This window comes from Sorex araneus, chromosome 1 (genome assembly GCF_027595985.1).
Source record: "Sorex araneus isolate mSorAra2 chromosome 1, mSorAra2.pri, whole genome shotgun sequence".
NCBI lineage: Eukaryota > Metazoa > Chordata > Mammalia > Eulipotyphla > Soricidae > Sorex > Sorex araneus.
Window position 1 is genome coordinate 254,633,779 of NC_073302.1, and position 25,373 is coordinate 254,659,151.

At 36.6% G+C, this 25,373-nt stretch overlaps 1 long non-coding RNA gene across 1 annotated transcript; it reads right to left on the reverse strand.

The window, feature by feature from the left end:
• Nucleotides 1–17,315: 17,315 nt before the first annotated feature.
• On the reverse strand, nucleotides 17,316–25,152 carry LOC129403595 (uncharacterized). The gene is made up of 4 exons (XR_008629324.1): nucleotides 25,020–25,152; nucleotides 23,820–23,925; nucleotides 20,774–20,885; nucleotides 17,316–17,385 (listed from the first exon to the last, which is right to left on the reverse strand). It is a non-coding gene; the product is annotated as an uncharacterized LOC129403595 (long non-coding RNA).
• Between the last annotated feature and the right edge of the window lie 221 nt (nucleotides 25,153–25,373).

A 25,373-nucleotide genomic window follows, 5' to 3' on the forward strand; every position in this document is an offset into this window, starting at 1 on the left:
CCCCGCCCCAAGAAGAGTTCCCGGCAGCCAAAGACCACCAGAACCTAGCCATAGCCATGAACAAGGCCCCTTTCCACACATTCAGACAAGCCTCACGCATGAGGGTACTGACAGAGGAACCCAGGTGTGTGTAATCTCATCAATGGCCAACATCCAGAGACTTAAAAGCAAGCTCCCAGAAGCAATACAAGTGATATTTTATAATCTACTTTTCCCTCTGGGAGAAACTAGCAAGCTACTGAGAGCTTCCTGCCCACATGGGACAGCCTTGCAAGCTTCCCATGGTGTATCTATATGGCAAAGCCAGTAACCAGCTGAATCTCATTCCCCTGACCCTGAAAGAGCCTCCAATGCGGCAAAACGAGAGAGGCTTCTAAAATCTCGGGGATAGGATGAATGGAGAGGTTATTGAGACCGCTCGAGCAACTCAACGATCAACGGGATTTTGTGATCGTGATTGTGATCAAGATATTCAAGTATTTTGAAGACTTTTTTTACTGAATAAAAGACAAGCTGAATTGAAGCCATAATACAGAAAGTAGAGCAATTGCTTGGCTCACGGCCAACCAAGATTTAGTACCAGCCAACACATATTGTCCTCCCAGAGTGATCCCTGAGTGCAGAGACAGAGTAAGCCTGAACTCCACCAGATGTGGCCTAAAAAAATATAAGTAAATTAAAAGAAAAGCTTTCTTATACTTAAAAAGATTTTCAGAAATGCATGTCTTTATATACATATATGTATATAAATTAATTAATATTAATTCTATAATGTTTATATTTTTCTTAGTCTTGTGATGCAGAAACTATCAGATTTATCCTTTGGGGAAGATATTTAGAAAAACATATTGAAAACTTTATAGTAGCATCTTAATATAGATGCCATTATTTTTGTAAATTTTTTGTTGAGAGCTTCAAATATCCTCATTAAGAATAATACATAGAACTATAATTTATAATTCACACGGCAAACCCAAGTTTCTCAGTAAAGTTCTTAGTACTACAAGATTACATCCAGGATCACCATTTGCACCAGCTTGTGTGCTATTTGCATTGAATTGGGAATAATATCTCAGTGTCTCCATAACTTGCCCCAAACCTGGCAGGCTTGGATGGCATATTTCAGATTAACCCTCTCACTATTCCTTATTGCTGCTATATATTACAAATTATCCAAACTTAAATGGCTTGAAAAATCATAAATTCAATGCTTTACATTTTTGGAGGTTAGAAACAAAGTGGTCTCATCAGAGGTGTCAAACTAGTTGATACTGTTTCTAAAAGTTCTCATAGATGATCCCTTTCTTCTTTGAGCTGGAAGTCACTCTACCACATCAATTTGTTTTACCATGGAAGTCAGTAACTTTGGGTTTCTCACTCCAATTGCCTCAGATTCTTTATACAGTTTCTAAGAGTACAGATAATCACACTGACACCACTAAACTAATCCAGGGAGTCTTTTGATCTCAAGGTCAGCATTGCTGCTATCTGTAGCCTTAGTTATGCTTTGCCATGGAATCAAATATTGCACAGAATCCAGTGTTAGTGTATTGACATCACTTGTGATCATATTCTGAGAACCCCATACCCCTCATGTTGGCTTCTTCCAGTGCTCCCTCAAATTTGGACAGCAGGAAAATCATGAATAATATTTTTATTGTATCTCATTGATTAGTGCCCACTATAAATCGATTTACTGATAATGTTCACTGTATCACTGTATCACTGTCATCCCATTGATCATTGACTTTCTTGAACATCTCCATTCATCCTAGTCCTGAGATTTTAGAAGTTTTCTTTACTCGTTTTTCCCAGTGGTGCCACATTGGAGACTCTTTCAGGGTAAGGGGAATGAGACCCATCATTTGGCTTATTGAATATGCCACGCAGAGCTTGACAGGCTCTGCTGTGCAGGTAGGATGCTCTCAGTACCTTGACTAGGCTGTAAGAGGTCGTGGTCGCTTCCAGGAGCGTTGTTTTATAGTCCCTGGATCTTGGTTGTTGATGGGATTTCACGGCCCTGAGGGAAGTTTATGAGTGTGGCTGCCAAGCTACTGGAAAATGGGGGGTCTGGTTGGAGGAGGCTCAGTCCCAACCCAAGCTGGCTTGGAGATCTCAGCTCTGGGTCGCACACACCTGGGTTCCTCTGCCCGTTCCTTCATGCATGAGGCTTCTCCGAACATGTGAAGAGGGTCTTTGAGCATGGCTGTGGCTGGGTTCCGGAGGTCTCTAGCTGCTGGGGCTCTGCTCGGGGCAGGAAGAGAAACTCAACCCGCCCCCTCCAAGGGGCCCCAATGAAGACAGCCAGGCAAGGGGGCAAGAGACTCTGCCACTGATAATGTCACTTTAATTATTTGACAATAGTAGGGCAGCTGAGTTTTTCCTCTAGAATTTGGTTTATTTCCATTTGGTAATTAATCGCTATTTTGTGGTGATATTCTCAGGATAAAGTAAATATCGCAACATTAATTCATTGTCAGTCAGGACTCTTAGGATTCATTAATGAATCTTGCTTGAGTTAATAATCATTTAGATAATTATCAACTGATGATTATCAATGGTTTTTTCAATATTTTTCAATACATATTTTACATTTAAGTCACATTTCTACTCTTCATATATTTGTCTCAGTATATACTTGTATGCAGTTTCCTATTTAATGAATAATAATTACAGCTATTAATAATACAATATCAATTTTGCCAGTGGTAATTTGGTTTCTGTGCATTTTTAAAATGAGACCTCTATTATTCCTTAGCTCTCTACAGCTTCGTATAAAACTGAAGTTTTCAGACTTGTCTGAATTTTTGTCTACCAACTTCTAGTACCAATAATTTCTTCAACAATTTCTCACTCCTCAAATAACAAGAGTGTGTATATTAAAAACCAACAATGTCAGTAGAAGCTAAGTGGATTCATTCTTATTGAGCAGTCAGTTGTTCTAAATACAATATATATATGTATATATATATATATAGGTATACACATGTATATACACACCTTTATTTATTTCTTCTTCTCTGGTGTATGAGAAAACCTCAAATTCTACTGCAAACCTAGAATTCACATTAGTGGATCAATTTCTACCTTTGTGTACCTTTTGGTTGATTCTGAAATGTGGCTCATATCATGTTAATTCTTTTAATTTTGATTTTATTTATTTTTTATTGAATCACTTATTGTATTTTTTTATTGGATGCATACAAAGTTGTTTATGATTGGGTTTGAGTCATACAGTGTTCCAACATTTATCCCTTCAAGAGTGTAAAATTCCCACAACCAGTGTTCCGAATTTCCCTCCTGCCACCCCACTAGCCTGCCTCTCTGGCAAACACTTTTCATCGGTGTCTGTCCATCTGTCAATCTCGGTCAGTCTCACTCTCTTGAGCTCTCTCTCTCTCTTTCCATTTGGGCATTGGTTTGAAATACAGGTACTGAAAGGTTATTATGTATATCCCTTTTCCTATTTTTATCACTCAGCTCTTGTCCAGATTGATCACTTCTAACTCTCATTGTCATAGTGATCCCTTATTTCTCATCATTGCTAGCTTACTGTAGCCTCACAACACAGTCCCTATGTATTGCTACCTCATTTTAATTTAGCTAAACTGTATTTGACGATGGAGTGGAAGAAGGAAAACAGAGGGAGAAGCGATTAACAGTTTCATTTTGTTTTGGGTTTGAAAGGAATGGAGGGGAAGGAGTAACAATTAGCCCTGATTTAATGACACTAAATAGTGAACGCATATTGATTTTTATATCCCTTTACTTTAAAACGCATTCATTCCAAACTTACACAAAAGCTTTATCAGTAAGAACAGTGCAGGAACACCCATACTCTTTTACTTTTTACTAGATTTAGATTTCCTAAACAATTTTTTGAAGGTTGACATCCACTGGAGCTGGGGTAATGTGTGGCATGCTTTGTCTTGGATGGAATTTAGAGTCTCATGCATGCAAGATATGTATTCTATGACTTTGGGCTATATTGCAGGCTACCTTCATAAACAAATAGCCACATTTGCCTTATTATTCTCTTCCTGCCTTTTTTTGTGTCCCCACAGGGATTTACTCAGCCTCTTTCTATCTCTCTCCATCTCCCACATTCTCTTATTTCATGAGTACAAAATAATAGCCATGTACTCTTCAGTAGTTTAATAAACAGCGGCATCAGGGGATGTGGCCTCCAGGGTGGAGTGCCCAGAAAAACAACCCAGGGAACTGTAAGACACACACACCCACTCTTGGCCATGGTGCTCCCCTGAGCACCCAAGTCAGAGAGGATCCTTGGCAAGTTTTAGACCTGCATCAGAAGTGGAACTTTAATCCTGCTCTGGCACGGACACGGCCAACTCCCCCACAGTTACATCAGCAGTGGAGGGCATGGCTTCTGGGGCAGTGGCCACTCATGTGGCCGCAGTTATTTTCCCCTTTCCTAGAGCTTTGGACTCACATCTCAATCTCCATTATGTAATTCTGAGGAGGACAGCCTGGTTATCCCAAACACAACAGGCCAATAGTCCACCAGCCTATTCCAGTCTCACCAAAATAATGCTGAACACATGAAACTGAACAAGCCTAACGTAAAAGAACACATCCTCTGATGCTGCACTAGAGGCCTCACATAAGTCATAGAGGAGCACCAAAGAGGAAGTTAATATCCTAGAAGGGGAAAAAGGTGACCACCATTGACCGAACTCATCCAGAATCCTTTCTTGTAGTGAGAGGGGGACACTGATAGTGAATTGGAGGGTCCCACCCCCATACTACTACAGCTACATGAAGAAACAGTGCAAATCCCCACCAAGAGGAGTGGATGAAGAAAAGAGCCCAGAAGCCTCAAGAGGGAATACTCAGAAATATAATTTCTCCGATAAAGTATTCAGAGATGAAATGCTGAGGATGTTCAATGAACTCAAAGAAACAGTGGAACAGGTATCCAGTAAATTAAAGGAGGAAATGAAAGAAACAGTGGAATGGACAGCCAATTGAAGACAGGAAGAAATGAGAGCAGAAATAGGAAAGCCACAAACAGAAGTGTAACTAATAAAGGTCTTGGTAGATGAAACAAAAAATTCAGTGGGTTCCCTCAACAGTAGAATGACAATAGCTGAAAACCAAATCAATGAGCATGAATATGAGCTTCAGAAAGCATATAGGGAACAACACCAATGGAAAAGGACCTCAAGATAGTTCTACGGCTAATCAAAGACCTAGGGGATTAACTCAAGAGAAACAATGTAAGAATCATCAGAGTTCCAGAAGGACAGGGAGGCTAACCTTAAAGAAGTAGCAATAGTTAAAGATATCATTGCTGAGAAATTTCCAGAGTTGGAGAATGCAGGCATCCAGGTTCAAAGAGCCCTAAGGATACCAGCTAAAAGAGACCCAAATAAAAAAAGACTCCAAGACATATAATAATCAGAACGATGAATACTACAGATAGAGACACAATACTGCAAGCATCACGGTCAAAGAAATAAATCACATACAAAGGAGCACCCCTTAGCTTTACAGCAGAGTTATCAGAGGAAACTGTGTGAGCCTAAAGACAATGGTGGGATATAGTGAAAAATTCAAGGAAATGAATGCCTCACCAAGAATATTTTATCCGGCTAAACTCTCACTCAACTCAAAAAATGAAAAAAAAAATAAAAACAATACACTTACGGATAAACAACAGGTCAGGCAATTCATAGACTCAAAACTTACTTTAAGGGAAGGTCTAAAGGGGTACTGTAAGACAAGAAAAAAGCCTACATGCACAGCACAACAAACCTCTACAGAATGATGACACAGAACCCCATGACAATAATCTCTTTCAAAGTCAATAGTTTAAATGTACGAATTAAGATTCACAAAGTGGCAAAATGGGTTAAAAAAACTGAACCCAACATTCTGCTTCTTGCAAGAAACACATCTGAACAGAGCAAACATAGGTTCAAAGTTAAAGGATGAAAAGCAATCCTTCAAGCAAACAACGCCCTCAAAAAGGCCAAAGTGCCTATGCTAATATTCAACAACATAGATTTCAGGCTAAAAAAGATTATGCGGGAGAGAAAAGGCCATTTTTAAATAATCAAAGGATATGTAAAGGAGGAAGAAATCACACTCCTAAACACAGCACTGTAGCACTGTCGTAGGATTGTTTTCTCATTGTTCATTGACTTGCTCAAGCAGGCACCAGTAACGTTTCCATTGAGAGACTTGTTGTTGTTGTTTTTGGCATATCGAATACACCATGGGTAGCTTACCAGACTCTGCTGTGCAGGCGGGATACTCTGGGTAGCTTGCCGGGCTCTCTGAGAGGAATGGAGGAATCAAATCTGGGTTGGCCTCATGCAAGGCAAACACCCTACCCGCTGTGCTATCGCTCCAGTCCAACCCTAAACATACATGCACCCAATGAGGGACCAGAAAAATACTTAAAAAGAACTGCTAGTAGACTTCAAGGAGGAGACTTGTAGCAATACAATAGTAGTTGGAGACTTCAACACTGCCTTATCTCCTCTGTATAGATCAATAAGATTAAAACTCAGCAAGAAAGTGTTGGCTTTGAAGGAATAAATGAAAGAGAGAGGGCTAATAGAAGTATACAGGGCCTCTCATCCACCCAAAAACAAATGCACATTCTTTTCCAGTGCACATGGAACATTTTCTAAAATAGATCACATGCTGGGCCACAAAACATACCTCAATAGAAGATAGAAATTGTATCAACTCTCTTTTCAGACCATGATGCACTGAAGATAGAAGTATATCACAAACAGATGCAGAGAATCAAACCAAACACCTGGAAATTAAATAAGTTAATGTTGAACAATGAGTGGGTCAAGAAGGAAATCAAGGAAGAAATCAAAAAATATCTGCAAACAAGTGAGAATGAAGACACGAGCTACCAGAACTTGTGGCACACAGCGAAAGCAGTGTTAAGGGGAAAATTTATAGCTCTGAAAGCATTTCTCAGAAAGGAAAAAAGAGCCAACATAAATAACCTGACTTCACAGCTCAAGATCTTAGAAAAGGACCAACAAAAGGAGCCCAAACCAGGCAGAAGGAAATGAATAATAAAACTTGGAGCAGAACACATCCAAAAGAAAAAAAAGCAACCACTGTTGGAGAAGATGTGGGGAGAAAGGGACCCTTCTACACTGCTGGTGGGAATACCGACTGGTTCAGCCCTTTTGGAAAACAATATGGACGATTCTCAAAAAAATAGAAATTGAGCTCCCATTTGACCCAGCAATACCACTGCTGGAAATATATCCCAGAGAAGCAAAAAAGTATAGTCGAAATGACATCTGCACTAAGTTCATCGTATCACTGTTTACAATAGCCAGAATCTGGAAAAAGCCCGAATGCCCTAGGACAGATGACTGGTTGAAGAAACTTTGGTACATCTATACAATGGAATACTATGAAGCTGTTAGAAAAAATGAGGTCATGAACTTTGCATATAAATGGATCAACATGGAGAGTATCATGCTAAGTGAAATGAGTCAGAAAGAGAGAGACAGACATAGAAAGATTGCACTCATCTGCGGAATATAGAATAACAGAGTAGGAGACTAACACCCAAGAATAGTAGAAATAAGTACCAGGAGGCTGACTCCATGGCTTGGAAGCTGGCCTCACATTCTGGGGAGAAGGTAACTCAGATAGAGAAGGGAACACCAAGTAAAATGTGGTTGGAAACCATGCGGGGAAAGGGCTATGCATGCTGAATGTAGACTAGAGACTGAACACAATGGCCACACAACATCTTTATTGCAAATCACAACACCTAATTAGAGAGAGAGAATAAAAGGGAATACCCTGCCACAGTGACAGGGTGGGGTGGGGGGGAGATGGGATTGGGGAGGGTTGGAGGGATGCTGAGTTTATTTGTGGTGGAGAATGGGCACTGGTGAAGGGATGGGTTCTCAAACTTTGTATGAGGGAAACATGAGCACAAAAATGTATAAATCTGTACCTGTACCCTCACAGTGATTCACTTATTAAAAATTTAATTAAAAAAAACCTTGGAGCAGAAATTAACAAGATGGAAATCCAAACAACCCGAAAGATCAATGAAGCCAAGAGCTGGTTCTTTGAGAAAATAAACAAGATTGATAAATCACTAGCAAGAGTCACAAAGAAACAAAGAGAGAGAGAGAGAAACATAATAAATGAAAGGGGGACATCACGACAGAAAATAAATTTAAAAGATCATCAGAGATTACTTTGAAAGTCTGTATGCCACAAAACAAGAGAACCTAGAAGAAATGAATAAATTGCTGGGTTTTTATAACATCCCAAGGCCTAACTAAGAATATTTGGAATACCTGAATAGGCCTATTACTATCAAGGAAATTGAAACTGTAATCAAAATTCTCTCCAAAACCAAAAGCCCAGGTCCAGATGGATTCACTAATGAATTCTTCCAAACATTTAACAAGACCTATTGCCAGTTCTTTTCAAACTTTTACAGGAAATTGAAAAAACGGAAACACTCCCAAAGAGTTTCTCTGAGGCACATATCACCCAAATACCAAAAGCAAATAGAGATACTAATAAAATAGAAAACTAAAGGCTGATATCCCTGATGACCACAAAGGCAAAGATCCTCAACAAAATATTAGCAAATAGAATCCATCAAACAGATCATACACCACAATCAAATGCAATTTACCCCAGGGATTAAAGAATGGTTTAACAGTCGCAAGTCAATCAACATAGTCCATCATATCAATAAAAATAACCAGTGAAACCATATGATCATATCAATAGACATAAAGAATGCATTTGACAAGATCCAGCACCGGATTATGATGAAAACTCTTAACAAAATGGGAATTAAATGAAGTTTTCTCAACATAGTCAAAGCCATCTACCACAAACCCACCTCAAGCATTATCCTCAATGTGGAAAAACTAACAGCCTTCCCTCTAAGATCAAGAACAAGAAAAGGATGGCCTCTCTCACCACTTCTATTTAATGTAGTACTTGGGAGAACTTGCCATAGAAGTTATGCAAGAAAAAGATATTAAGGGCATCTAGATAGGAAAGGAAGAAATCAAGTCTCACTATTTTCAGATGACATGGTACTATATTTAGAGAATTCTAATACCTCTACCAAGAAGCTCCTAGAAACAAAAGACTTACATAGTAAAGTCGTAGGCTATAAAATCAATACCCAAAAGTCCAGTGCTTTCCAGTATGCAAATAATTAGATAGAAGAAAGTGATATGAAAAAAGCAATCCCATTCACAAACATGCCTCAGAAAATCAAGTACCTCGAAATGAACTTCACTAAGGAAGTAAAGGACCTGTACAAAAATACTACAAAATGCTAAACTTCAATAAATAAAAGAGGACAGAAGGAAATGGAAACACATCCCCTGCTCACAGACTGGGAAAACTAACATTGTCAAAATGGCAATACTCCCCAAAGCATTATACAGATTCAGTGAAATCTCTCTAAGGGTACCCATGACATTTTTTAAAGAAATTGATCAAACACTCCTGAAATTCATATGGAACAACAGGCCCTCACAAATAATTTGTGAGGGAAAAAAAGATGGGGGCATCACTGTTGTGGTCCTGAGCAGTCAACCCGGGCACATTGGATTATGATCCCCCAAGCCACTGGATTTACTCCTTATAAGAGAGGGAGTGGGAAGGGTAAAAGTCTCTACCCTGCCCCTCCGTGCACCACAGGCTCTCTGCTGCCACTGAGAAAGAACCACACAGAGGGGGGAAAGCTGGAGGCCAAGCAACTTTCTCTTTATTAGCTCTCACACAGGATTTTTATACATGCACTTCAGGGCAGCCTACATACATGTCACGCACACCTCGGTAATCACGTTTGCCTCGTATGTCACATTTACCTCCTGTGTCAAGTATAGATATTAGTTAATGATTTCCATTTCCCGCTCTCAGGGCCAGTTGCATGAGCTCAGGCAAAGAGTATCTATCAGGCCCCTCATCCTGTTCTCCTCAACCAGAGTGCCTTTCTGTGTGGAGTGTCGGCAGAAGGCCACAAGCCCCTGTAAACAGAGCCAGCTCCTGTTTCCAGGGGCAGGGGATTTGGCCAGGGTCTCAGGCTGGCTACTGAGACCCCAACCCATCACCTCCTCAATCTAAAACTGTATTACAAAGTGGTAATAATTAGAATAGCACAATATTGGAACAAAGACAGGTCTGCAAACTAATGGAACAGCGTTGAATATCCTTACACACACCCTCAAATATGTGATCAATCTAATCTTTGATAAGGGAGCAAGAAATATAAAGTGGAGCATGGGAAACCACTTTAACAAATGGTTCTGGTAAAACTGGACAGCTACATGCAAAAAAAAAATTGGCTCAGACCTCTACCTAACAGCATGCACAAAAGTCAAACCAAAACGGATTAAAGACCTTAACATCAGAACAGAATCCATAAGGTACATTGAAGAAAGGTTGGCAAAACCCTCCATGACAATGAAGCTAAAGTTATCTTAAAAGACAAAATACCACTGACCAAGCAAGTGGAAACAGAGATAAACAAATGACTCTATCTTAAAATAAGAAGCTTCTGCACCTAAAAAGAAACAGTGACCAGAATACAAAGACCGTCTACAGAATGGGAAAAGATATTCACCCAATATCCTTCTGATAAGGGGTTAATATCAAGGATATACAAGGCACTGGTTGAACTCTATAAGAAGAAAACATCCAATCCCATCAGAAAATGGGGCGATAAAATGAACAGATACTTTCTCAAAGAAGAAATCTGAATGGTCAAAGGGCACATGAAAAAAATTGCTCTTCATCACTTATCATCAGGGAGATGCAGATCAAAACAATGAGATATCATCTCACACCACAGAGACCGGCACACATCCAAAAGAACAAGAGCAACTGGTGTTGGCATCGATGTGGGGAGAAATGGAGTCTCCTTCACTACTGGTGGGAATGTCAACTGGTGCCGTCTTTTTGGAAAACAATATAGACGTTTCTCAAAAATCTAAAAATTGAGCCCCCATTTGACCCAGCAATACCACTTCTGGGAACGTATCCCAGAGATGCAAAAAAAAATACAGTAGAAATTACATCTGCACTTGTATGTTTATTTCAGCACTATTTACAATACCTAGAATCTGGAAAAAACCTGAGTACCAAAGAATAGTTGACTGGTTAAAGAAACTTTGGTACATCTACATAATGGAATACTATGCAGCTGTTAGAAAAGATGAAATTATGGAATTTGCATATAAGTGGATCGACATGGAGAATAGCATGCTAAGTGAAATGATTCATAGAAAAAGAGACAGACATAGAATGACTGCACTCATTTATGGAATATAAAGTAACATAATGGGTGACTACCACCCAAGGAGAGTAGAGATAAGGGCCAAGAGGATGCTCCTCGGCTTGGAAGCTGGCCTCACATGCTGGGAGAAAAGGCAGCTGGGATGGAGAAGGGACCACTAAGTAAATGATGCTTGGACGGCTTGATTGGGATGGGATATGCATGCTGAAAGTAGACTATGGACCAAACATGATGGCCACCTAGTACCTGTATTGCAAACCATAACACCCAAAGGGGAGAGAGAGAGATAGAGATAGAGAGACAGAGACAGAGTAAAAGGGAATTTACCTGCTACAGAGGCAGGTGAGGAGATGGGGTGGGAGTGTCGGGAGAGATACCGGGAACATTGGTGGTGAAGTATGGGCATTGATGGAGGGATGGGTACTCAATCATTGTATGACTGAAACATAATCATGAAAGCTTCAAAATCCGTAACTGCATCTCACTTTGATTCATTAAAAAAAAATCACAGAATCTGAATATTATCATGTGAAATAAAAGTAGTTTAATAAGTTTCCTTAGCATGAGAATATTGCCAAACATTACTCTAATAGTGACTGATTAAAAACAAAATTAACATTAATGCTTTCTTTTTCCTAATAAACTGTGTATTCTAATTTTACAATTTTATTCAAAAATGAACTTTATAGAATTTATAAAATTCAGTACAGAATTATGTGTAGAATAAAGTATTGTGATTACTTGTCATATCTCTTTAGTCTCTTTCAATAGTAGTATTCCCTCGGTCTTTGTTTTTATGTCTTTTTGACATTGGTATCTGTGAATATGTCTTCGATTCTTTGGTAAAATAGATCCATATGTTTAAAAATGTTAATTCAGCATAGATAACTGAATTTTTATAATTAATTTCATTAGAAAAATATTTACACGAGTATATAAAATTTTGTAAACAATTTATGTAAACAATCAGCACTTGAAAAAATTAAGCGTCACAAGTAACTGATATTTATTGAGAGATAGTTGTTTACACTAGTATGCTTCTAAACTTTATATTCCTAAACATCTTTTCAAAAATCATTACGCTCCAGCATGGAAGAATGAATTTGGCTTATCATTTCTGGAAGAAAAATAGTGTATTTTAAAGTATGATTAGTACTCTAATTGCATACATAATATCAAACTAATGTGATATATCCTGTCAATGTTTTAAAGTATTGTTGTTTTCATAAATACTATAGAATAATAATATTTTTGATCTTTTATGCTAGTACTACTGCAAACTAAATTTTATTTCATAACACACAATTTAGAATTCTGCCGAGATGTACTTTAATACTAATTTATATAATTTAAATACCCTGTGTTTTACGTCTAATAATATTACCCAACAGTTTTCTTACAACAAAGAATATTATTATAGTGTTTATGTGTTTATATAACATGTAAGATCAAATAGAAAATCATCATTACAAATTCTAAAATTCTCCATCCACTAGTACTTTAAAATATGCAAAAATATTATTAACCATTTGAATGATAATCTTTAGTAATCTGTAGAATAAAGTGAGATAAATTATATGCTTAAACTAAATGTACAGGTATCAAATAACCATTGGGAGAATATACAGACGTATCTTTTGAACCAATCTGTACACATGCAGCAGAAAACATACCATGTGTAAGCCCCCTTTATATAACCAACATCATGCCAACCCTGCTACCCCACAATCACAAAATTGGAAGAGAATATTGCTGCTAATTGGTATATGTTTTTCTTCTAGAAGTGAAAAACCTAACCTTTTACTTGACAGATGTTTGGGTAAAATGCCATGTAACATTTTGAGAGCTTATCTCTGTTCTTTACGGTTATGTTTATGCCACCAAAAAAATGAAAAAGTAAACAAAAGTAAAAATATGACTCAGTTAGCTATTTACAGGTAAACATATAAATCAAAAGAAAGTTTGTTTCAAATATGTGAAATACTTAAGAGATAAATTAAAATGTCAACCTATAAATCACATTCTTTAACATTTGGAAAATTGAGGAACAATTGCCATGTAGAATGGTCACAAAATTGGTGATCATAACTAAATGTAATCGCTGTATTTTTGAAAAAACAAATTTATAGTTTTTAAATGTTAATTATATCGATTTTAGACATAATTTAGGTACAAAGTAATTAATACAATAATAGAAACACTTGTCTTTTAGAGTTAGCAAAATTCTTCCCAAATATAATTTGGTCACTACAAATTTAGGGAGAGAAGACATCTATATTTCATATGATAAAATCAATCTTCAAAAATCAAATTATTTGTCTACTGGATAAGATAAAACACAGTCTAATAGTATTTTCAACAACACTTATGACACACTTTATACTAAATTCCCTGCAGTATAACAAGATTTCCAAAATTTCATGACTCCACTTACGTACTATATACTGTTTATATTTTGAATATATTTATTTAAAAATGTTTATTAAATATATCACTAATTTACATATACCAATTAACTTACCTATTGCTTATGTCATGTGTATTTTAAAGACATCAGGATAGTAGTGATGTGTTAGACAGAAATAGATACAACTATTGGATTTAATTAATTTGCACTTTTTAGGACAAGCTAGTTTTGTATATGACACTAACGTGAGCCTGATTCACTAAAGAAGCACGTTATTCATAGAAATGAAGTGGAAAATACTGCTAAAACTTATCATATTTCCATTATTTGTTTTTATAATGTGCTTTACAACAATATTGTTATTTAAGTTTTATGACTACATCATTGCACCACACATACCAATGTAGTTCCAGAATCAGTCCACCACTACCGTTTCTTCTACTTCTCTCATCCTCTCTCTGGCTCTCTTTCCCTCTCTCTCTCTCTCATCTCCCTTCCCTTTAAAATATTAAACTGTCACATACCAAGTCAATGAATTGCTGTTTTAGTTGCTGTTTTTTTTAATTCTTTCTCATCCACGCCTGACTTTCTCTTGGCTTTTTGCTCAAGAATCACATCTGGAGTTTCTTGAGGGCCCAGATGTGATATGGGGAACTAAACCTGTATCAACCTGTACAAGTCCTTGCCTGATGTACTATCTATCCCTCTGGTTCCTAACTCGGTGAGTTTTTACTTCAGTGACTTACATAAGAATGATCTTCTACATCGATGACTGCTTTTCCAGTAACTCAACAAGATCAAGAAAAATATTCTCCAGCCAATATTTTAAAAAGTGAATCAAAGAAAAGTATACTAATCTATGGGAAGTATTCTTTACTTTGGAGTGGGATTGGAAAGAACAAATAATGCATAAGAATTTTAAATGTAGAGTAAAAGTGTTAAAGACTAAGGGTCCACTCCTAACTCCTGGGGTGATTACTGAGTTTATGGAATTGATGAAGTAATTGTTAGAGAGAAATGTAAAAGGTGACTGTCAAGATGGCCGGCTGGAGCTAGGATGGCAGGATAGCATCTGAGAACACTGGTGGAAGGAAGTTGACACTAGTGGTGGGATTTGTAATGGAACACTGTGTGTCAAAAAATTATGAATAACTGTAATTTATGGTGCTTCAATAAAATATAATTTGAAAAAATAAACTTTCTCATTCTCTCTCTTTCTCTCTCTCATACACACACACACACACACACACACACACACACACACACACAACTTGAGTCCAAATGCTGTAGAACTTGCACAGTACTATAGAATTGTAGTTTCTTCTTTAGTTTAGCTTCAATGGGTTGCTTTCACATCAAGCAAGATTGTTTCCTTTTGTTTGTTTGTTTGTTTGTTTGTTTGTTTGTTTGTTTTTTGGGTCATACCCAGAGATGCTCAGGGGTTACTCCTGGCTTTGCACTCAGGAATTACTCCTGGCAGTGCTCGGGGAACCATATGGAATGCTGGGAATCAAACCTGTCTCAGCTGCTTGCAAGGCAAACACCATACCCACTATACTATAGCTCCAGCCTCGAAAGATTGTTTCTTAACTGTATTGCTTTTCTTCCCATTAGTACTGCCCCCTGAAAGTCACTGGTCCTGGAAATGGTAAAAACCTAACTAAAACTTACAGTGTGCTGCCTATTCTGTTTTCTTTACTCAGTTGGTGGAATGCAGAGGAATCGATCCTGGGGACAAAATGAAATTGATACCTATCCATCTCATCTGTCATCTTTAAAATTCAAATATCAGTTCTGAAGCAATAGTACAGTGGGTAGGTTGCTTGCCTTGCATGTGGTCTACATGGGTTCCATCTTTGTCATCCCATGTAGTCCCCCAATCCCACTAGGAATGATCCCTGAGCTCAGAGCCAGGAGTAATCCCTGAGCACTGCAAGTTGTGGTTCTGGCCCCAGACAAAACAACAACAACAAAAAGAAATCTAAATAGCAAGGAACTACTTCTGTGCTGGTTTTACCTTTTTGCCTGGTGTCAATAAAAAATTTTATAAACAAACCATTCACTATTATTTTCATCCAAGAATGTCACTTTTTCAAATTCACTTTTCTTCATATTTTTCTTCTTTATTTTTGTTTGTTTGCTTTTGTTTGGGGGTCACATCTCTCAGTGTTCAGGACTTATTCTTGGCTCTGGGCTCAGGGCTGTGCTCAGGGGACCAGTTATGGAAGCAGGGATTAAGTTCAGGTCAGCCCCATGCAAGGGTGATTCAGCCTGCCATATTTTAAGGTAATAGATTTGCCTCATTCTTTTTTGTTCTTTCCTTTAAGTGTTCTTGCTGTTTGACATTGGATATCCTGTGCCAATCAATTCATCTAATTTTATTTATCTTTTTATTTATTACTTTCCTCTGAATTAGCAGAAAGTGGCTAAAATATCTCATGTATTTTCCCAAGTATTTCACAACACTTTTCCTGCTTTTGGTTACATTAAATGTAGTTATGCATTTCATTGTGATGCTTTTATATTTTGACATTATTTCTCTATCATGGTCACCCTTAATGTTTCTTGGATTTGTTAATTTGAAAAATATTTTTAATAATATGAATTAGAGTTTCCAGGATATTTTCTTCTTTTTCTGCACTAATTCTATTTTGTAAGAAAAGATGGGGTTTGATGTCTCAGTACAGTCATGGAACTTTTGCAGTACAAGTTTTTTAGGAAACTTACCACAGGAAACTCTTTGAGGTACAGTGTCCTTGAGACACTGTGCAGATTTTGATCAGACTTAAGACAAAAGTAATGATTGCCTCAGTAATTTAATGCACTTTGCATAATAACTGCTCACAAAACAAAATATATTATCACCCTCTCCTCACAGCATACTCTTTTGGCTTTAGTGTGGTAAATAATATTTTCTCTTTTTTTCCAGGTTTCTTCTTATACCCAAAGAAGCAGCTTTATGAAATTAAGACTGAGAAACTCCTAGCATTCTAGACCCACCTGAACTAAATATTTAAAACACTCTTAACTAAGAGTTCAAATATGCCATCATCACCTTCTCCACAGTGATAACAATTTTAATTTAAACTACTTTCCATCATAATTTAGTAAGTTTTGAGGAAAGACAAGAAGGGACATGTAGCGATAGTCTGTTTACTCTGAGATGAAGACAGGATTATAGGCTTTAGTTAATTATCAATATTTCTTTTCTTTACTGTGCACATGAACTTAAAAGAAGACACTTCAGTTTTCTTTTCTTTTGTGTTTTCATTCTTTATTTAAATGTCTTGGAAGAATATCCTTTGCCACAAAAGTGCTCAATTCTTGCAATATCAAATCCCTGGATCATGAGGAGTTCTATGGGTTGTGCTTCATAAATGCTACTTTAAATCACTTCTATCACTTGTTCTCCTGTTGCTCATCTATTTGCTCGAGCAGGCACCAGTAACGTCTCCACCCGTCCCTGTCACGTGCTAGTGTAACCCAATGGTGTTTGCTCGCTCCAGGTAAATGAAGATCATCACAGCCTCTCCTTACTCATCCTTCCCAACACTGCTCTACTGGATGCTCTTTCAGGGTCTGAGACCCATTATAGGTACTTTTTGGCATATCAAATACACCACAGGTAGCTTACCAGGTTCTGCCATGCGGGAGGGATATCCTCAGTAGCTTGCCGGGATCCCTGAGAGGGACAGAAGCTTTTAGGGCAGCCTGTAATCATCCTTGATTGCTAATTTAAATATATATATGTATATATAATTTTTAAAATTTTACCTTTTACACAAAAGCATATTGAAAAATGAGTTCTGAAGCATTCACAAAATTCTGGATGCATCCTGAGTCTTGTTAACACTCTTAGAATATTGTTAATCTATACTTGATGAAATAGCTGTCATAATTTTTTTAAGCCGTACCTTTTTATGCCCTTCTCTGTCTGTTCTTGCCTGTTCACATCAGCAGTGCCCTTTATGATTAAGAAGATAGACTAAATGTCCATCATTCACCAGAGTGAGAAAGACCTATTGCTCTCAAAGGACTTGCTGCTAAACCTGAATATGCTCCCTCTGGGCAATCTTCCGCTTCACTGCTGGTTGTGACATTTGCTTGCACTCACAGTAGTTATAATCAATTAAGTTATTATCACAAATTAATATTGTGATCAAAGTATTTTGATGAAAGTATTTTTTCTTCAAAACTTGCATTATTAAATTTTTCAATGTATCTTTTTTTTTTTTATCTAGGAGTACTGCTTTTTATTCAGCCATTGATTTAGCTGATTGAATTGGGCATAAACTCCACATTATTTTTAAAAAAATTTTTTAATTGAATATCCATAAGAGAGACATTATAAAGCTGTTCCTAATTGTGTTTCGGCCACACAAAAATCAAGCACCCATCCCTCCACCAGTGTACATTTCCCACCACCAATGTCCCCTGTTTCCTACCACCATCCCCCAACACCCCACCCCCTACCCCCAGCCTCCCTCTATGGGAGGCACTTTCCTTTGCTCTTTCTTTCCTTTTTAATGTATGTTATACTTCTGGTATATCCTACAAATTCAACTTACAGAGAAAAGTTACTTTCTGATAATTTTACAGAACACAATTGCTTCAAGTTTTGCACAGTTTGCGAATCAAATATTCATGATTATCACAAATGATCAGGAAAGAGTCATATCAACTAATACTAGAGTTCACCATCAAATTCACTACATAGGAGTCTGTAGCATTCAAAAAAACTTGAAAGGGTTGTCATTAAATTTAATTACTTCTGTTCCTTATTGATATCCCTCAGAATATTATTGATTTACCTTTCTATCAATGGCTAAGCAGCGCAATAAATTTAGCTTTTTATCCTTATTTAAGTTTTCTCTGATTCTGATGTCCTCCTAATCAATACGAAAGAAAAAAATTGATGATTTCAATTTTTCTAATTATTACAATTCATGTTTCAAACTTAACCTTTTTTTCCTAAGAGTTAGGCACTATCTAAATAAATTCAGAAGTATCTGAATCACTGTATTTTATAATATGTTTAAGGTGTCATATATGAAATTGATATTACAATAATGTTTGTTAAATAATAAAGATATATTATTTAATATTAAATTTTAACTTAAGATTTCAATGCTTGGGGCTGGAGTGATAGCACGGCGGGTAGGGCGTTTGCCTTGCACACGGCTGGCCCGGGTTTGATTCCCAGCATCCCATATGGTCTCCTGAGCACCGGCAGGGGTAATTCCTGAGTTCAGAGCCAGGAGTAACCCCTGAGCATTGCCGGGTGTGACTCAAAAAAAGCAAAAAAAAAAAAAAGATTTCAATGCTTAATATAAGTTTATATTTTATTAGTTTATATTAAACTAATATAAGCCATCATTTTTCTTTTACACTATTGGAAATTTATAAATATCATTTGCCGAATTCTGCATATTCTGCTCTCATCTTGTCTAGACATAAATTGGCATTCTCTCAGAAAGTCATTGGCACTCTCTAAGATTCTTTGGTTAGAAATTGGGTTTTACCTTTTTGTTTGTTTGTTTGCGGGCCAGATGTGGCTGTGCTCAAGGCTTACTCCCAACTCTGTGCTCAGGGATCAGTCCTGATGGGTTCAGGTGAACCACATGTGATACGAGGGATTGAACTCAGTACTGCCAATTTCAAGGCAAGTGCCCTATTCTGTAGCCTGTTGCTCCAACCTTCGACAGGTTTAAGTAGCTCCCCACGTCAGCCCAGCTATAGGAATTTTAAAGATGATTTGTCCCAGTGATTCCTTTTTCTTAACAATGAATGTGACTGTAGAAACATTACTTATGGTTAAAAAAAAATTCGATGTATATTTACTTATTTATGTTTGTGGGGGAGGGCAACCAAAGTGCTTTGCCTAAAATAAAGTATTGTTTCTAGGGTGATAGACAAAAGCTATTTAGCAGTCCTAGGTTTTCAGCTGAACTGCTCAGGATTTTTAAAAGATAAGAGGAAATAATATGCTTAGCTCACTGAAAAGAGGAATTTACATAAGTAGAACATAATTATCCAAGTAAGACTTTGTCTCTCAGACTTGGGAGGGTTAATGATTTTGATGATAATTAAAATGCATAGGATATGAAGAACACTTATTTGCTTTCTGAAGAGCTCTGTGTATTTCCCTCTTTTCATTGATTTCTACATGATAGCTATATAATACGTTGTTTAAGTACCTTATAATAATGGAAAGAAACATGTAGCCCATTATATCCATAAGTGATTATAAGCTTGGGGGTTTTGCCTCACCTAAAAGGCAGGACCTCCAATGACACAGCCTTTTGAAGCTGTGTTTCAGGTCATCATCACAAAACTGACTCTGAGGAAAGAGTGCCACCTACTGAAGCAAATTTCCCGGGTTCCTACCAAGGGCTGGTTTCTCGGCTTTAATATTGTTCGAACATACTTAACCATAAGAAATAATGGAATTGCAGCATCATGCATGAAGTACTTATCTGTGTTTCCAGTTTCATCCACCTTATTTGCGCAATTCAGAGTCACATATATAAATTAACCATTTAGTCTGTAATCTTTTCATTTAATTTAAAATGCAGTACACAAAATTGAACAAAGCTATTTCTTTCCATAGAGGAAATTACAATACAAATGACTAAATGTCTCTCCTTGTTAGTAAAGTAAACTCAAGGGGTGCTAACATGTAACTTCCTATGGGGCAAAGAAGTAGACCCTTCCTAATTGAAACCATTTATTTCTAGGAAAGTTAGAAAAGATACAAATATTCCATTTAGAATATATGAAACTTAATAATATTTTTAAAAATCTTATTTACACAATTCAATTCAAATCTTTTGCAAGTATATCCTGAAACATTATGTGTAGAGTGTATATTTTTTTCTGAAAATCTTTTGTTTCTACATATTTTCTTTCTCAAATATTGTACATACAAGTGTCGTACATACTACTTAGACCAGATCAAATAATTCTCTGTTCTTGAAAAAAAAATAATTGTGATTACTTAGAATATTGTGAATATTTAGAATAAACATCCTAATGGACCAGAGAGATAGTATAGTGGTTAAGGTACTTACCTTGAATGCAGCCCACAAAAGTTCAATCTCTAGAATTGCATATGGTCTCCAAAATCCAGCTTTCAGCTAGAAGTTAGCCGGGAGCACTTTAGGAGTGATTCCAAAACAAAAACTGCCAAACAAAAAAAATCCTGAAATATAATATGTGCTATTGTTCAAAGTTGATCACAACTTTGTAATGAATATTTCCTTCTAATTTTCATACTTAAATTATATGTAAAATATTTAGATAAAAATTGGGAATTTTGTTCATTTATTATGCGAATTTGAAATTTAACATCCTTTGCATGTTTTGCATGGATAATCTTGTAATTTTTGAGTATATATGCACTGGGAAAGCATATCGAGGTGCAGATGGAGGAAACATAATATGTTATATTGTATCATAATAAATGCAAGCAATGTAGTGATACCAGAATATGTCATTAATAATAAGACTCCTCAATTTTAGTAAAAACTGAAAAAAATATTTAATTTAAAACTATTTATTTACAAAAATCTTTACCCATTTTTAAAATTTTGTTATGTAGGACTGAATATTCTTTAAAATTTTAAATCATAAAACATTTCCCCTAAAGCTTAAAACAGCTATTTATTTTACTATATATATTCCTTTATCAAAAAGGAAGGAGATATGTTTTTATAATTAGCTCATTACTAGGGTAAATTTGTCACTTGTTCAAAGGTAAAGCTTTTATAGTCATAAGTTGTGCAGTCTCTGTGTGTTAGAGGTGAGGCACACATTTCTTTAAAATTCAACAGAAAAGAGGAAAACTAACTGAAAAAAATAGCCATAACTTGGAATATTATATATGAAATGAAAACCTTTTGTACTTATGATAACTAAAACAGTTTAGCTATGTGTTAAGTATTTTTCAATTCTCTGTTAACACATAAAATAAATGAGACAAGTTCATTTTGTTTTTAATTTTATTCATTTATTATGTGAATTTCAAACTAACATATTTTGCATGTTTTGTAGGAATAATCTTGTAATTTTATTTTTGTGAAATATATGTAAAAATGATGGAAAGAAAATAATGGAGAGACAAATTCTTTTTCATGTAAGTAATGGTTGTGTTGAAAATATCAGCATCAAGCAAGTATCCTACGAACTGGATTTTAATGAATTTAAGAATGTAATATGCAGGACCAGTTTTTGAAGAATAACTGCTGCCATTTTGGCTTATGATTAAACTCTCAGAGTTGTAGCTACAACTAATAAATATTTGTTTTTAAAGAATAAGTCAAAATAAATAGTTTAAATAACTAAATTTTATAAAATACCAACTTTGGATAATACCTTTAAAATAAAAGTAATGCAACTAATGATTTAATGACATAATATTAATTAGATTTACTGTGTCTCTAAAAATAAACAGTAATACTTCTGTATGAATCTATTCACTATAAAAATAGATTTAAAAATTCACAACGATTAAAATATGCAATTAACAATAATTACATGTTATCATGATTTAGTACTTTCAAAATACTTTTTTATTAAGTACATAGACATATATTTTGATTAAGTCACACAAGGTAATTCATCTTTTTATATATGTATGATCAAACAAAGATCAATATACTTTTGCTTTCAAGTTAAAATTTAATTCATGATTATTTTTTATGAGAAATATGAAATTACGGCATTGTTTGATATGCACACACAGTTTCTAGATTCCTCAGCTCTATCTCATTTTCTGTAGCCTACTTTCATACCTATATACAAGATTTTTTAAATTTTAGCCATATTTATATCATCCAAATTAAATGAGATTGATATTTTAAGCATAGTTTTAAAAATTATTAAACAATTATGTACATACCTAAAAATATTGGGATAAAAAACTTATGAGATGGTTAGTTATTTGGAGTGATTATAGATTTAAAATTTGTCATTTAAAAGGAAGCTATATAGAAATGTGGGTTTCTATATAGCTTCCTTTTAAAGTACATTTTGTCTTAAAATGGGTATAAGAATTAAAGTTGAAATTAATTATTTTATGTTCATATTAGAGTTTCACACACACAAAATTCTTGGATACTGCAAATTAAAAAAATAAGTAAAGTTACTGTATCACTGTCATCCCGTTGCTCATTGATTTGCTGGAGCGGGCACCAGTAAGTAAAGTGTCTGATATAATTACACTTTGCCCCTATGGGGCACATGAACTGTGGTATTCACCACCATAAGCGTGGTAGTTCTCTTTCCATACAGTAGGGGGAGGTGTGACATAATTACTCTAAAGAATGCCAGAATGCCGGACAAATTGATAGCTGTGATATATTTCAAATCAACGGTTCCTTCTTAGACTCTAACCATGCATCTAATTTAGACTTATCAAAAACCCTTTCCTTGGGGTTTCCCTTGTTTTTGCTACATATAAACAACTATGGGTATTTTAGGCTTTTTCTTGTTATGTAATTAAGAAAAAACTATCATACTAAAGAAATAATGGTTAAGAATTGCGTGAATAGTCTTCAATTAAGCTAACAGGTAGTTTCAAAGTCTCAAACTTCAGATACACTTACTGGAATACCGAACTAACCTAACAGGTAGAAAGGTGAAATTTTCACAAGGCAATATCTTTAAGCATTTACTCTGCAAAACAACCAGATACAAAGACCTAGCCCCCAGCTGGAGTTAGTAATAATGTTTGCATGGCAAAGTAGTTTGAATACACAGAGACGTTTTAGGATGTAAAGCCCTTTGAAAGAGCTCCTCTTTGAATTTTTAAACTGTTGAAAGTTAGTGTCTTAAGGAAGTGATGAATTTTGGATGCAGATCAGACAGCAAATTCAGACTATAGATTATCTCATTGAATCCTCTAGAAAATAAATAGTTCTTTTACTTGAATCTTGAAGCAATTACCTCAATAATAATCATCAGAACTTTCTTGTAATTGGTCTGGATTTGATTTTCTTTGAATTCTGAATGATTCATATGACAGACTTGTTTGTAAGTCATTCACAATTTATAAATGGCAACTTAACTTTAGTATTTATGAATTGCAATCGATATTCTAGCAATCAAAACACTCACCTTTTCTATTTCAATACTTCAATTTTCTCTTTAGTTCTTAACTCTTTCCCAGAAAGGCTGAATCACTTATAAATGGATCTTCATTTGTGCCCCTTTGTGATAAAAGCTTTGAAAAACAAAGATCTCGAATTAGAAACTGAACTTGCAGTAACAGTTAAATGAGAGGTGTGTGCTTGTGTAGGGGGTGAATATTCCTGTAGAGTGTGTTGCTTCTGATGGTACAGGCGGTAGCAGTAGTGTTACTAACAACAGAATTGTTAATAAATAATAAAGATAACATACTGATCTGCCTTCACGTCTCACAGAGTCTCTGCCGAATAGAAATGTGGGCAAACGTGATTTACAAATACACTATATGTGTTCTTAAAAGAAAAAAAATACAAACCCGCGAGGAATTTTAAGAATAAGATTAAGGTGTACAAAATAAACAAACAAACAAAAAAAAGAGCCAAGCTCTGTGTGTGTGTGTGTGTGTGTGTGTGTGTGTGTGTGTGTGTGTGGTGTGCGTAGAGTGTGTGCATGTCGCGTGCAGGCCTGGTCCACATTTTCACTTAAATCAAGGCCGAGAAGTGGGTGACTGCCTGGTGTAGGGCCCTACTATTATTTAGTCAGATTTGATAAACTGCAGAATTGAATTGACAGTGAGCCCTGTTCCTAGAGGAAAGGCTTTTTCCTCCAGAGAGACGTGGCCTCTCATCACTGGGCTTCTGCTTTCCTTCTGAAACACTTTCATAATCAAGCGACTGTCCTTGCATGGGCGCCTAGGGACAGCTGATTTTTCTCCCAGGATAAAGAAAGTTACGTATTGATTGCTGTAGCTCGCGACGCATTTGCACTGGAGCCGGCAGAAGCGGGCGCGCAAGCGCTCAAGCACTCACACACACACTCACTGAAATACACATACCCACCCCAACCCCCAACACACACACACACACACACACACACACACACACACTCACTCACACGCTCGAGCGCGCGCGCGTGCACACACACAAACACACACGAGCGCGCGCTCGCCCACGTTCAAGCATGCACACGCATACATCTCATCCTGACAGGTCCACGGACAGCCAGATAAGCTGCGTCTAGGCATGGATGTGTGTGTGACCACGGAAAGCATGTGTGTGTGTGTGTGTGTGTGTGTGTGCTGTGTGCGTGTGTGTGCTGTGTTCAAAAACCCATCAGGAAGACCGCAGCTACCTTGTTCTGCAGTCACACTGCGATTCCGGTGTCTGTGTACATCGGACTAAAAAAAAAAATAAAAATAAATCGCTGTCAAACTTTTTTAAATGATCTTTTCCAGAGGAAGTCGGCGGAAGAGCTTATCCGAGTAGCTAAAGGCACTGGCGACCCAAAGGCGAGGCCCTCTGGGCACCGCGACCAGAGCTGAGCTAGGGTTCCTCTAGCCCCGCAGGTCTCGCATCTAACTGATCTAATCAATGACTCCGAAGCGCCGGGACTCCTGGCTCCGCCCCCGCCAGTCTCCTCTTCTCTTTCCATTGGGCGTCGGCAGAGGAGGCAGGGTTTTGCTCCTCACTCGGATTGGCTGGCAGG